General features: G+C 45.3%; 1 protein-coding gene across 2 annotated transcripts in view; it reads right to left on the bottom strand.

Moving 5' to 3' along the window:
• HEG1 (heart development protein with EGF like domains 1) overlaps positions 1–16208 on the bottom strand; it is an 87105-nt gene that overhangs the window by 60547 nt on the left and 10350 nt on the right. The window lies entirely within an intron of this gene.

Here is a 16208-nt window from a genome sequence, read left to right on the forward strand (position 1 = left end):
TCAATTAAATCGGTTGCTGTATATCTATATGAAAGGATACTCTGAGGTATTAAAATAATGTTATAAGATAAGATAAAGATATTCTACAGGTATTATTGAATTAAAACAATAGGTTTCAAAATAGGATTGAACAGCAATCATGCATGCGAATGTGTGTGCCAAACACCGATCAATGTAAACTCTCAAGGTGCCCTCATTGTTCAATCTTGCACAATGCCAAGGAAGGTGCTCTCATCCTCCCCACTTTGCAAGGGAGGCAGAGGAGGGACAGAGGGTCATGCTCCCTGCCCAAGTCACCAGACAGCCTGCTCCCTGTGCTCTCACGGTACCCAGTGGGCAGAACAAAGTGCACTGTAGCAAATCCTTGGTTTCCCCTCATCTCCAGTGCAGAGGTGCCAGGGAAAGTTTGCTTATTCATATGGACTGTTATTTGACCTTGATAAATTAGGGATGGATGCAGGTTAGTCAGAAAATATACTGAAGTGATCACTTGCTGCCATATTGTCCAAGATGGTGCCAAAGAGAGCACTGGTTAAAAACTTCTAGGTCCTATAAAAGTTGTGGGGAAACTGGGCACAGAGGTGGTGGTCATCGGTGGTGTTAAGTGCCATTTGTCAAGGCAGGGGGTTCAGAGTCATAGCAGGCAGGTGGGGCGCCCAAGTCCAACCCAAGAAGGCTGTCTTGCTACTCTGATGACGTCTGCACATGACCCAGAAATGGCTTGGAAGCTAGAGCCTGCCACCACTAGGGTACCAGCTCCTGAAGATCACATCAAAAGAACATTCTAAGAGTCGTATCCCTGGATATCCAAACTAATATGGAAGTGAATAGGAAATACATGTGCTAATTGGAGGGCATGGAATTTAATGAGTTTCCAGAGAAAGCAATGAGGACAAGGACCATTTAAAGTTATTGCTGATCACATGGCTCCTTTAAAAGCCCATTTTTATTTTCCTCATTTGGGATTGCAATCTTCTTTTCTGCCTAGGAACAGGGGCTGTGGGCACTGTTGAGAAACGTCTGCAGGAATGAATGAAGTCACCTCTATCTGTATGAGTCAGGCAAAAATGGCCAACCATCAGACCAGTAGAGGCTACAGGCTGAACCAACGTTTTGGCTCAAAATATCTCACACACACACACACACACACACACACACACACACACTTTCCCAAAAGGAACAAGTTATCTTCTAGATCAACATTAAGAGGTGTATAAAGTAAGACACGAATGCAAGCCATGTATGTAACTTCATTTAGAAAGTTACAGGTGAAATTAATTTTAATAAATATTTTATGTACTCTGACATATTTAAAATAGTAGCATTTCACTGTGTAATTGATATAAAGATTATTGAGATACTTTGCCTTCTTTTTCTGGTATTACACCTATAAAATCCAGAGTATTATTCTAGCTGTACACTTCAAGAGCACAATAGCCCCACAAGGCTATTAGCTACAATACTGGACAGTGTAGTTCTAGACCAGTGGTTCTCAGCATTTCCCCACTCTGGTCCCCTCCTGCCAGAAGTGTGGCTCACGTATTGGTATTGGAGGCATGGTGATTTTAAAATCTTCCATAAGAGATTCTGATAAATTTTCCTAAGGGAACCCTTTTCCCCCCAGATCCCTTGAGAACTGCTCTTACCATGCTTCCTATTCTGTTTCCTGTAAGTGATAATTAACAGAAACTTCCTGAAGAGGGAGGGACGTTACCCAGGCATCTGGGCTCTTCTGGGGCCCAGCCCCAGACAGGCAAGTCCCACATTTAGCTGGCAGTGGGCTATGGAGGGGTATTTCCAGGGGCAGCCACCAAGTCCATAAGTTAATCTTGAGACTGGCGGGGGTGGGGGTGTTACAGAGACCAGAAACCCACCCACACTGCATGTTCCCTTTGTTCTTCCTATCTGAGCTGCACAGCAAGCTTGCTTCAAGAGAAGGTGAAGAAAGGATTTGAGGAAGCTTTCTCTCCCTTTGGGCACAATGAGAGAAATTAGCCTTAAAAGATGTCAGAATAAAAGTGATTGTGGGGAGGTAGAAAGGACTCAAAAACCATACACTGAAGCTGGTAAGCCATGAGCAGAGGAAGAAAATGAATTTCACTCTATTAAAGGCTTAAGATGAGATTTGGTGACTGGTGAGCCTCTAAAGCTCATATGGCTGAGTCTCTGAGGAAGCAGCAAGATGCCCTTCTTCAAGGAACTGGGAACGTCCTTCGTCAGCTCAAGGAATTCCACTACAGCCCACAGAAGGAAGAGAAGGGCCACATAAAGACAAGATGTGGCTAGCACTGAACCACGCGGTCTCCCTGGAGAGTTGGCTAGAGACGGAAGAAAGAAAAAAAATGTGCACGATCAACAAAAGAGAAAGGCAGACAATACTCTTGTACTGTCCCAAATAACCTTGCCCTTACAAACCAAATATGATAAATAATGTATTTTAAAAAAATTTTTCTAAATGCATTGGTGAGTTGGGAAGTAAAGAATCAAATCTTCTAAGACCAAATATGAGCCAAGAGCTGGAATTCAGAGAAGTGAGCTAATTCCAGAACTGGCAGCTGCCCTGGGACACCTGCTCAATTTCTGTGACCTTGAACTTCTGTTCTGATTTCCAAGAGGATATAGGAGATACAAGACAAAATTCTTAAGAAGGGAGTCTGAGAGGAAACTCTCTCTCTTTTTTTAATTTGGTTTTAATTTTTTAAGACTATTTGTTTTATTATTTTTTAAAGGCTTTATTTATTTATTTGACACACAGAGAGAGAACACAAGCAGGGGGAGCAGGAGAGGGAGAAGCAGGCTCCCTGCTCAGCAGGGAGCCCAATGCTCCCAACATGGCAGTTGATCCCAGAACCCAGGATCATGTCATGAACCAAAGGTAAATGCCTAACTGACTGAGTCACCCAGGCACCCCAAGGAAATTCCTGTATACAGCTGGGATGAGGGCTATACCATATCTATAAGGAACACAGAAAACCAATTTTCCCTGCAGAATAGGACAGCAAGGAAAGGTGGCCTTTTGATCTCGGTTTTAGGTAATAGAAAGTAAATTTCACTCAGGAATTTTTAACCATAAATGTAGCCTTCATGTGGGTGTGTAGCATGAATTCACAATGCCTCTGTGGTCTAGACCTCAAGCCAAGGTTGTATTTTAAAATTGGTCCTGAACTTTGTAAATATACTAAAACCACTAAATCATATACTTTAAAAGGGTGAACTTCATGGTATATAAATTATATCTTAAATACACATGCGCATATGGGCACACATATACATACATATACCTCATTAATGGGAAGGAAAAGTGGTTCCGAAATACAGAGCCTCCTGCTCAGCAAAAATAAATGTGAATGCTCTCTAAACAAACATACCTTCAATCCAACTTTATCATTTATTGATATGATTCTAAGGAAAAAGAGATTGATCATCATCAAAAGGCACAAAACATATAAGGAAAAAAAGGCATCAATGGGCAAAAGTCAGCAACCTAGACAAGCAAAGACTTCAAATACTGGAATTATCAGTCAAAGAATATAAATATATAAAACTCCATGAAAAGAAAGAATTGAAAATGAGAGAGAGACTATGAATAATGTCCAAAAGACATGAAAGAACTCTAAATGGAAATTCTAGAGATGAATAAATTATAATAACTGAAATTAGGAAACCCAACAGATCAGACATGATTGAAAGAAGAACTAATAATTACAAGACACATCATGAGAGAATGTCCAGGTGATAAAAAAAAAATATATAGAAAATATAAAAAAGAGATGAAGTGACAAGGAAGATAGAGTGAGAAAGTCTAACATATATATAACTGGAGTTCTCAGTGGGCCAGAGAGAAAAGAGAGAAATAGCAATATTTAAAAAGGTAATGGCTAAGAATTTTCCCAAATGGATAAAAACGAATCAAGTAAACTAAGGAATCCCAACAAATCCTTAAGAGACTAAATAAAACAAAAGTACAAAACCACATCATAGTCAAATTGCAGAAAACCACAGACAAAAGTATATCTTAAAAACTACCAGTGGGGAGGGGTCCCTGGGTGGATCGGTTGGTTAAGTGTCCGACTCTTGATCCCAGCTCAGGTCTTGATCTCAGTGTTGTGAGTTTGAGTCCTGTGCTGGGCACTAGGCATGAAGCCTAGTTAAAACAAAACAAAACTAAACTAAACACCAAAAAAACAAAACAGAAGTAAAAAATATGACAAATCTTCTACTGAAGATGACAATTAGACTAACAGCTAATTTTTTTAACAGCAACAATGGAAGCCAAAAGACAGTGGGTAAATATTTTCAATGTGCTGAGAGAGGAAAAACCAGAATTATACACTCAGTAAAACTATCTTTGAAAAATATCTTCAGGTTTGGGGCACCTGGGTGGCTCAGTGGGTTAAGCCGCTGCCTTCGGCTCAGGTCATGATCTCAGGGTCCTGGGATGGAGTCCCACATCGGGCTCTCTGCTCAGCAGGGGGCCTGCTTCCCTTCCTCTCTCTCTGTGATCTCTTCCTCTCCTACTGTGATCTCTCTCTGTCAAATAAATAAATAAAATCTTTTAAAAAAAAAGAAAAATATCTTCAGGTTAACTTACAAAATAGAAACATTTTCAGTCAAATTTCAGTTTATCAACAACCTCCACTAAAGGTAATTATGGAGAATTTATTTCAAGCAGAAGAAAAACCATGCTAGGTAAAAAGTCAAAAGAAGCAAGAACATATAATGAGCAAAGAAAATGGTACAAATGCACGTAAACACAAGCAACGCTGAATGTATAAAATAATTTCTCATTTGTGAGATTAATGAAACAAGGTAGAACAAATCCTGGAGAACACCTGTGCATAAGTCAGGAGGGGATAATCAGAATCATGTTGTTTTGAAGAGTGACTTTAAATTGTGTCGAAAATGCATTTTCATGTTTCTCAAAATGACCCTAATGAATAGAAAGAGGGTGTATCACTTTCAACTTGTAGAGCTTTCAATAATATGAAATTTCCATTGAGAGAAACCAACAAATATTGCCTAAAACCAAAACAATGACTCAGTAAATAGCAATATTGGCCCATTATTTAGAGGTATGTGCAGGATTACTGAAAGAACCTGCTACAGGGGTTTAAAGTGATTGAGTCTGGGAAACAGAAAATGATGATGGTAGGAGTGGTCAGGTTTTTATACCACCCTCATAAAACATAGTGGATCTTTAAACTACGTAGGAGTTTGATAAAACATAAAAATTTAAATTTAAAGACATCAGATAACAAGCCAGGGTAAATGTCTGCAGTGCATGATAAAAGTTCAGTATTCTTTTTTTTTTTTTTTTAAGATTTATTTATTTATTTATTTATTTGAGAGACAGTGAGAGAGAGCATGAGATGGGAGAAGGTAGGAGGGAGAAGCAGATTCCCCAACCACCCAGGCGCCCAAAAGTTCAGCAACCTTAATACACAAAGAAGTTTTTCAAATTCCTAAGATGGACATCTCACAGACAAAGGACAAGAACACGCGATTCACAAAAGAAAATGTATGATTGGGGGGTAAATACATGACAGTGTTGCTGGAGAGAAAGAAAACACAAATCCAAACTAGAAAAGACTTTCTAAACTTTTAATATATTCATTTGTGCCTATCAAATTGGGAGAGACTCAAAAAATAGTTAAGATGCCATGTCACTGTAGACATAGAAGACAGACACTCCCACACAGTATGGGGAAGAATGAAACTGGCCCATTCTTTCTGGTGAGAAACTTAGCAATCCACCACAAAAAGCCTTAAAAACGGGCATATATTTCTACCCAGTAATTCCATTTCTGGAAATTAATTCCAAGGAAATTACTAAGGATGTACACAAAGTTTTAGGCATGGGAAAGTTTATTGCAGCACTGTTTATAATAATGAAAATTGGAAACAACCTAAATTTCTGCAATAGGAAGTTGGTTAACTTAATTATGAGACAACAGAATTTTAAAGGGATGGTCAAAATATATTACTGATACAGTTATAGATATGTACTATGTTCACCCTGTTCTGTTAAGTGAAGACATAAATTAAAAAATGGATTGTATCCTACAATCTTATGTTACTAACAGTATATGTTTTTTTAAAAATGCATCTCCTAGGAAAAAGAACAACAACAACAGAAAGGCTGGTATCTTGGTAAAGGGACTCTAGGTCTGGAAATCACTTATAACAGCCTTTCTTTGGTCCCTTGACCTGCTCCCAGAGGTGGGTAAAGCCTGCAGACTTTCAACATAAAAGTGTCTCACTCAATTTGCTTAGAATCCAGCAATTTCTGAAACATATGCACGTGAGTTGCCCGGACTACCCAGCTGAAGGTTCACCTGTGTCTGGACTACCCCACCTCAGGGTACCCAGCACCTGTCGTGGCCACAGCTGGTGGCCTGATCAAAGACAGGTGCCCACAACCATCTCGCTACAGCAGCTAGAGACCAAACACAGCCCTGGTCAGTACTGCCACTGCTGGGCCCCGTTGACCTCAGAGACTTGTGGGCTTGTGATGCCCCTTCTACCCTCCTCCCCTCAGTCACAGGCGCCAAGGCCCCCTGGACTGATGAGAAACGTTGACCTGTACTGTCCTTCTTCACCTGGGGATCTCTCTCTTTCTTCCCCAAGGAACACATGAGGCAACACTAAAAAATTGCTGGCTCTCCCCAGACCTTGTGAATCTGTGTTCTCTACAGGAGGGTCCTGTTGTCTAAAAGGAAAAAAGCCTGCCTCCAGCTCCCTGCCTGGATCTAGAACTCCAGTGCTTCACAAGAGAAGCAGTGGGTACCACACAGACTGTGGTTAAAGTCGGGTTGTCGGCATTAGACTTCTGGTTTTACCATGGACGTGCTCGGTGACCTTTGACAAGAGACATAATTCGTCTGTGCCTTGGCTTCTTCATCTGTAACAGCACCTGGCTCCCTGGGCTATGACAGAGAACACACGGGGGAGATCTTTCAAGAGTATCAGGTACGTAGTGAGTGCCGCATCTGTGACAGCTGTTCAGGGGATCTAGGTCTGTCAAGTTTGAACGAACACATTTAGAGATGACCTTGGCAGGTACTTCATAGTCTCCCAACCCTTCTCTGGGCAGCTGAGGTGGCCACAGACGTGAAAACTTTTCTGGAAGCTCAGAGCATTCCAGTGAAAAGACTGAGGTGGGTTGAGGGGCCGCTGGGGCCTTGCTCTGGCTTTCTTCTGTGACACTCTCCCAGCAAGTGCAGAGAGAGGCTGGGGAGGCCCAGGGTGAGAGCCAGGCCCACCTCCAGCATGATTAGTCCCTGATGGCACTGGCCCAGGGTTCTAAAAGGGCAGTATCCCACTGCCCCATTTAGCTCTGGATGTCTCTCCGCTTCTCTTATTGTCTATGAACTATTCTTCAGAAAAGGGTTTGCCAACCACGCAGCACACCAGGCAAGGTCTGCTTTCGTTGTGGACATACAAGCGCTTTCCATGATCCCATTTAGTCACCTGGGGACAACAATGGGTCAAATGTTAAAATATCTATTGAGATGCAAGGATAAGTCCTTTCAGAAGCCCTGAGTGGTTGAGGGCTACCCTGGTTGAATTTTGTTTTCCTCGTAGCTCCCTATTCAGCATAGGTGTAAATCCCGAGGGGAGAGAAATTCAGAGTAAAGTGGACAGGGATCAGCAGGGATCTACCACAGGCAGGGGAAGCCATGCAGGAACCTGCTCTGGGGCTTAATGGAGAAGTGAAATGGCCCTGGAGAAATGGCAAGAAGGTTCAGTGCAGGCTTTGTAGTCTGGGCCAGACGGGGAGTGAGGAGAAGAGGCTGTGCTCCCAGACGCTCAGGGGTAGCCTCTGAGGTGGAGGGGCCCCTGGAGGCTGGCACCTTTCACCTCACTCATCCCTCTCCCCAGACGGTCGGAGGCTGTTGCTCTCGCCCCACTCACATGCCACGGCAACCGAGTCACACCAACCAGCCTCACAATGGAGCTGAGATGTCCCAGTTCCCCGGGCATCTTTTGAGCTGGAGGTACCATCTTTCCCTCCGCACTCAGCCCCCTGGGTCAGGCCCTTGCTTTCCCTTGTACTATGAATGACTATTCAGTTATCAAGAGATTTTCATTGCTTTGACTGCCCCCCACCCAAGTTGACAACTTCCACTTCTATAATGTCTTAATGTTCTAAAACATCTGTTGGTAAACCAACATCAGGGATGCTGGCCCAGCCCAGGAGTAGGATTTCCTAATTAGCAGCTGCTACAGAGTCCACTCCTCACCACCCACCCCACGATTTGGGGGTTTTCAACTTGCATTGTTTCTGAGTGGTGGAGTGGGTGTGTACAGGGCGTATGCTGTGTCATCTGAAGAGGCGATTTCCTCCCAGAGGGCCCAGCCCGCCCCCACATGGCACCACCCCCGGCTCCCGCAGACTCCGTGTCACAGAATGAGAGCAGCCTGCCTTTATTTTCATTTCCTCCCATTTGGATTCAGATTTCACAAAGGTCTGTTCAGCGCTTACCACGTGCTGAGTGTTCTCACAGGCATTTATCTCATTTAATGAGAACAACAGCTGGTCAAGTGGGTATCATGGCACCCGGGAACACTGGGAGGCAGAGAGGTTAAGTGGGGGTTCAAGGTCACGCGCTCAAGGGCGGATGACACAATCTGAACCCAGGTCTCATTCCGACATATCCCAGCTTATTCCGTGACATGGGGCTTTAAGGCGCTGGTCAGGACAGTGTCCCTTGGTCTTCAAACTCCTTTGATAAGCCTATCTGTACTGCCCTGCTCCTCACTGAGAGTGACACAGTGTGCGACACATGGGCTGTGGAATCCGCCGGACTTGGTTTGAGGACAGCTGCACTTACTAGCAGGAAGACTGAGCAAGAAGACCTCTAACATCAGCTCCTCAGAGATAATTTTCATGGGTCATGAAAAGAATGATAATAAAGAAGAGTGGAGGCAGAATGGAGAATGAGTTTGAGGGACAAGAAAAACCTATTTTCAAAATAGGAAGTTAGAAGCGACATAACTTCCAAGTGGGAATGCCTGACAGGTGGTTGGTTAAATTTGGGACTGTCAATTAGAAGGAAGGATAAGAGGTAAGAAGGGAAAAGTGAGGGTCAAGGACTGAACTAAGAGGAACTTTGGATCAGAGGGAGAAGAAGAGTCAGTGAAGGAAACAGAGAAGACCAGGGAAGGCTAGGATGAATTAGAAGTAGGAGTCCGGGAGGGGATGAGTACCCAGGACAGAGCAGAGAGGCTCGGCCAGGCCTGAAGAAAGGCTGAAAAGCCAGGGATTCAACAAAGCCCTCAGGACTTTTCTGAGAGTCACCTGGCAGACAGAAGATGAAGCTCAGATTGCTTAGGGGTTAAAGCTCATGAGGGAAGGTTCTAGAACAGTAAGACACCGCCTGTCCAGCTGCAAATTTCCTGTTTCTGGCTTCCCCTTGGACCTTTCCTGGGATCCCTCAACTTGGAGAACACCCAGGAGAGCTGGGTGTCTCTTAGCCACACGGCTGTAGGTGATAGCATGGGTTCTTACACCAATGATAGTGAATTTCTTCATAACTTGAAAAGATTTTCTTCAGATTCAATTGCTCACACAGGAATTGAATTACAATTAAAAAGCTCCCTTTTTAATTCCCCTTTTGGCATGGCAGATGTCTATAAACCACAGGAGGAGGAGGATACTCTCCACAGGAACTTTATAGAAGCGAATTTTGCCCCTACTCTCAGAGCTCTAATGAAGAAATCCCACAGGTTTACAATCTACAAAGTACTTTTTTTACAGGATAATTTTAGAGGGGCTAAATTATCCTGACTTTCTGAGTGTCAGGTAAGATAGGAATTCTTGCCTGATTTTAGGAAAAGAAGGCTAAGACCCAGCACTGAGGTCACCTGCCTGGAGTAACCCAGAACTAAGCGGCAGAGTGGAGACCAGGGACCCACGCCTTCTTTCTGGGGTCTTTGCTAGTTAACCACACCCAAATGAAACCAACAGGGACAGAGAGAAGCTCATCCAGCTCTTCCCAAACTAATTTGTGGCATGCAGCCTGCTTCGCTAGCTAGCATCCACAGTGTTTTGCATCATTCATTCTACCCGAAGTTGGGAAATTGCCAGGGTTAACCTTGGTGCCCCCATTCCTCTCTGAAAGTGACCCCTGCCCTTAGGAATCACAGCAACCAAGTAGTCTGACCTCAGATGACAAACAGGACCCAAGAGGGGCAGGAACAGTTCCAAGTCCACAGTAAAGCCAGTGAGTGACATTTATAAATTAAAAAAAAAAAATGTTTACTTTCATACTCATGAGGACGGCTATTACCAAGGGAGGAAAAAAAAAAAAAAAAGAAAAAGAAAAAGAAAAAGGGAAGTAATGTTGGTGAGAACTTAGAGAAATTAGAACCTTCATGCACTGCTGGTGGGAACAGAAAATGATACAGCCACTGTAGAACATGGTTTGGCCATTCCTTCAAAACTTGAACATAGGACTACCATATGATCTAGCAACTCCACTGCTAGGTACACACACAAAAGAATTGAAAGCAAGGAACCAAACAGATGTTTGGACACCCACGTTCACTGCGGCATTACTACAACAGCCAAGAGGTGGAAACAATGTAAGTGTCCATCGATGGAGGGATGGATAAGCCAAATGGGCTCTCTACATACAATGGGGTATCACTCGGCCTTAAAAAGGGGGGAAATTCTGACACCTGCTACATGAATGAAATTCGAAGACATCATGCTAGGTGAGATAAGCCAGTCACAAGAGGACAAGTATTATATGATTCCACTTACATGAGGTACGGGTAAGAGGGAAGGTCATAAAGACAGGAAGCAGAACAGAGATTTGCACATGGGCTGAGGAGAGGGAAGAATGAGGAGTCCTGACCTAATAAGTTCCTATCTGGGCTGATGAGACAGAAATGGGTGGTGTTGATGGGAGTACAATATTATGAATGTACTCAGTGCCAAGAACTTGTACACTTGAAAACGGTGAAAATGGCGACTTCTATGTTATGTATATTTTACCACAATGAGAAAAAACATATTTTTTTGAGCATCAACCACACATAAGACACTGTGGACTTTACCTCAAGGGTCCTATTGCTTTCAAGAGAGCTGAATGATGCCAATGTCGATAGCCCTGGGAGGTGAGAAGCCATGCAGCTGGGCGGAGAATGTGCCGGGGAGTTCGGAAGGTGCACAGCTGGGACCAGAATCCCATGCTCCCCTCCACGGCTGCACTCTCTCTCCAGATCACCACCTTCACCCCAGGAATCCACCCAATGAGGGGGATTTCCTGCCGGATGGCCAGCAGGTGGGAGATGTGGGAGCAGGCAGGAACCTTGGGGGCATGGAGGGAAGGAGGCTCGATCTCACCGGAGGGCAGCCGCCTCCTCGGCTCAGCTGCTCTGGGCTGTGTTTTGAAACACTGCTGCGGATGTAATGATTCTGGGTGGAGGACGTTTAGGAGCCAAATGAGTTTGTGTGAACAAAAGGCAGCCCTCGATCGGGGACTGTCCAGGGCTCTCGGGGAGTTTCATTTCCTTCCTTGTTCTTGCCCTGAAAGGAGCAGCCCTAAGAAAAACTGTACACATTAAGAAGTGTTTAGACTTGAGACCCCATGATCTGATTTTTAAAAACAGATCCCCCTGGAACAGCCTCTGGTAATGAGAAGTATAAAATTCACCAGGCGTCTTATCCTCCCCTCCCTGTGACAGTCGGCTTTTGTCTAGCAGAGCATCCTCTAGGGAGCAAGGCAGGCTTGGGGGACTGAGCCGTGACCTGGGGTGGGGCTGGCCTGGAGCCCCTGAGTTTGCGGGCAGGCTTCCAGAAACACAATCGCCTCTGAGGTGGCCTGGGGGTGCTAAGAAGGGAAGCAGGCCAACCTTGACAGAAGAGGAAGAAGGAGGACTCTGATGTGACTGACCTCACGCTCCTTGCTTTAAAAATAATTCTATAGGCTTAAAAAAAAAAAAAAAAAAAAAGGCCTGGAGAAATAGCCCCAGGGTCAGATCAGAAGATTCCCATTCAATTAAGAAAGTAAAATAAGGCTCTCTGCCTCTCTCTGTGGGGTGGGGGGTGGCACTATCTTGTCTCTGGGCGCTTCTATCTGGTGCCCCAGTGTTCTTTGCCCCACTCATCCTTTGAAAATAAACACCCAGCAGAGGGGCCGAAGAGGAGGCTCTTGGGCAGGGGCAGTTTTGAGAAGGGGGCCTGTGGTGCCTGGAAGTGAAGCTGAGGGGAGACAAGGAAGCGGGCCTGTCTCCCGTGTTGTCACCCTAACATGCGCTCACACCCAGAGAGGAAGCCCGGTGGCAGAGCTCCACCAAAGTTGGGCCGCCAGCTTGGCAAAACAATAAAAAGGCCAAAGGAAAAACATCCTGGTTCCGAGGAGGAAGAGGGAGGTGGGAGGGAGGCTGGCGGGAGGACGAAATGAGATGCAGCCCTGGGCCTTCACACGCGGCGCCTGGCCCCCGACTTCGGCTAAGTCCTGCCGTGAATTTGCTCCGTAGCCCTGTGTGACGGGGCCCACGACTCTAAGGAAATTCAAGCAACATCACTTGTCTGGAAAGTTCACTGTGTTAGAAGATGTACACGGTGGGATGATGCCGCAGCACGGAGGGCCTGCTGAGAGGGGCAGGGGAAGGGAGCAGGACAGGGCTGCCACGGCCTGTCCAAGGGTGGACAGCCCCGTGGGAGCCCTTGGGGCTGCATGAATAAAACCTATTTAAAGACCAAAATCTAAAGTTTACTAATAGGTGGGGTGCCTGGTTGGCTCAGTTGTTAAGTGTCTGCCTTTGGCTCAGGTCATGATCCCAGGGTCCTGGGATCAAGCCCCGCATCAGGCTTCCTGCTCAGTAGGGAGCCTGCCTCTCCCTCTCCCACTCCCTCTGCTTGTGTTTCCTCTTTTGCTGTGTCTCTCTCTGTAAATAAATAAATAAAATCTTTAAAAAATGAAGTTTACTAAGAGGCTTTTACAATTAAGATTGGGAAACTTGACACTCAATTCAAACATAACCCATCTTTTAAACCAGTTGTATGCCCCAGCTAGTTAAGAAAAAGAGAGAAAATCAAGAGAGAAGAAAGGAAGAGGGCAGGAAAGAGAAATAAAACAAAAAGGGAAGGGAGAAATCTACAGAGAAAAGAAAAGAGATTAAAGTTAGGGAGACTAATGACCAAAGCAGGGTCATGACACTGATGACGACAATGATGACCACAGCAGCCCGGATGAGGCACCATGCCGGGCATTTCACATTGTCCCAGTCAATCCTCACCACAACCCTGGCAGGTGGGTGCCATTATTACCCCCCATTTTGTTGATAAGGAAACTGAGGTGTCGAGAGATCAAGTAGATGGCCCAAGATTCCATAGCAAATACTACACTGGGACCCCAGCCCAGGTCTGTCTGACTCCAAAGGTCAATCTAAAAAACCTAAAATACAAAAATACAACAAACAAACAAAAAACCTCCAAAACCCAGGAAAAAAAAAAAAAAAGAATGAAGGATGAGAAAGGAAAGTGCACGACAAAGACAAAAAGACAAAGAGCTACAGGGAAATGGCAACCTAGTCTTAAAGGGCAAGCCAGGGAGACACAGGCAGGGCTCCTCAGATGGGCTTCCGGGGCATCTCCCTGAGGACGCCTGGATTCAAACTGCCATTTCAGGACCCAAGTACCATATCTTGGGAGCCTATGGGGCCCACTGTCCAAAATGAATTAAGTGTATGGACAGGATCAGAAGGAAAAAGCAAGGGAGGGAGGGAAGAGCCGGTAGATTCCGTGTGAGTAAGAAAAAGCCGTAAGATACAGATAGTCGAGGCTCTGAATGTGTGATGGAGAAACTAATGGGACCATAAACAAGCAAAGGGAGGGCAGGTTCTTGGGGAGGAAGGGGTGACATGTCTGCGTTTATAACGGTTATCTATTGTGTTGAGAGTGAACCACGATATACGTGCACATGCTTGGCAGGCGGCTGAAGGCAGGGACCTGGATATCTGAAGAGAAGAAAGGTAGTTGTGGGAATCACCCCCTCAGAGAAAACAGGTGAAGCCATGCTGTGTCTTCCCTCCATGCCTCTGTCTTGTGGACCTCCCTACCTAAATGCCCTCCCTTTCTCTCAGGCTTCTAGCAAAATCTGACTCATTCCTCACAACCAGCTAGAGAACACCACTTCCAAGAAGCCTTCCCCAGAGAACGCCCTCCCTCTCAACTACTGTTTTAACTTGTTATACAACTATAATTTATTTGGTCATATTTCTACATCCTTTAGGAGAGACTGGCTCCTGGGAGGTGCTCAATAAATACTCACTAAACTGAGTTGCAGGTGAAAGGTCAAGGGCAGGCCTGTGAAGAACATCCCACTTGGTAGGAGGGAGAGGAGATGAAAGAGCTAGTCACCCAGACCCGAAGCCACTGATAGGACAGAGATGGTAGACTGAAAAGAGGCCAGTAAGATTTTCTAGAATGTTCTCTCTCTCTCTCCCTCCTCTCTTACTTTCTACTCATCTGCCCACGTGTACCTGCTTGCTGAAGACCCTCCTCACCCGGAGTAATAATAGTAAGGCCTGATGCATGCTTACAAAGCCTCTCCATGTGGATGACCTTTCATCTCACCCAGACAGCAGCACTGTGAGGTGGACGGAACTGGCAGTATAGTCTTCATTTCTGCAGATATGACAACAGTCTCAGAGATGGGATGCCTGGCCCGGCTCATAGTCAGTTCACTGTATTCTGACTCAAATTACTCGCTGTGTCTGCATTTAAAGTGCATTCACAGTCATAATTATATTTGCTCCTCCTCCTCCTTGAAAGCCTTGTCAAGGAAACAGGTGAGGTATTATTCGCCTCGATTCTAAACAGGGAAAGGAAGACCCAGGGACATGAGGCAGATGCCCCAGGCCTAGCTAGAAGGCAAAGGGGTTAAGACCGTCAGAGGTCGTGAGTTGCCCCTGGCATTTCTCTGTCCTAACCCTGCCTGTGGCCATACACAGCAGCACGCAGTCACCGCCAGGCATGGCCATATTCTACATAATTCCCAGTCAACCACAGGAATTCACCTGCCAATGAACGTGGTCCTCTTGGAAGAGACCCCATTAAGACCATACTTACTCCAATAACACTGTTACTCCTCACGCTGTTTCCTAAGATCCTCTCATCTTTAACAGGGCCTAAGGAACAATCTTGGGTTTCCTGAATAATGACACATTTCCATCCCCTGGTAATAGATGTGGGTTATTCTGGAAACAGACAAAAATCCAAAGCCCAATCTAATGACTGATGCAGTAGACCGAGATACGTGACCCCATTTTGGTTCCAGGATGAGGTTTAAGGGCAAAGAAAACACCTGTGAGCTGCTGATGACCCAGGCACTGGCTCTACATGTCACTCCTGACTCCTTCAAATGCTTTTTGAGGGCTGTGTCAATAACCTCCAAAGATTCTGACCTGAAGGAGGTCTACCCTTTGGCCCCAGAGGTCCTACTTTGATTTTAAAGGCCTTTTATTTTTAAGTCACCCCTCACATAGTGCTTTTATTGAATCCTAATTAAGCCAGTCTCTTCAGATGATTATGGGTGAGGGCTATATTGATGGCACCTAGTTTTCTGTCTTCAAGTCTTCAAATCTTGCTCTTTCCTCCCTGCATTGGAAGCTAAGGATGGAGAGAAACTTCTAGGAATACCAAGAAGTGAGGCTGGCAGGGCCCAGGGTCAGCGTAGGCGGATCAAGGAACAAATGTCCTTGGAAGGTGGACTTGAGCCCTTTACATCTGGAACTTGTCCCCCATCCAATGAACCTGGAGGTGAAGGGTGTATTGTCGTCAACACAAAGGTCAGGATAGACAGGCATTGGTTTCAGCAGCATCACCATGGCCCCAGAATTTAGAGCTCCCCTGCCCCAGCAACAAGCAATCCGTTTCACAGGGATAGAGGACACTTACATTCCTTAAGTAGGGCCCACTAATAGCCCCTTTGACAGATAAGAAACCAAAGGCACAGAGAGGCTGAGTAATCCACCAAGGTCCCCCAGCCTGCAAGTCTGAACTGAGGCTGCCTGCCTCCCAAACCTGGACCTCCCCAGGTCCATGACTGCAAAGCCACAGGGCTCTTATCCACACCCTGGCAAGAGATGATTCCAGAACATGTCTCACCGCATGGCACAACAAAAGTCCTGGTGGCTCAGAGGCTACAGGAATGACATTCATGCCCACCTTGAGCTGTTTCCATCTCCCTCTA

This window comes from Mustela nigripes, chromosome 2, assembly GCF_022355385.1.
Source record: "Mustela nigripes isolate SB6536 chromosome 2, MUSNIG.SB6536, whole genome shotgun sequence".
Taxonomy (NCBI): domain Eukaryota; kingdom Metazoa; phylum Chordata; class Mammalia; order Carnivora; family Mustelidae; genus Mustela; species Mustela nigripes.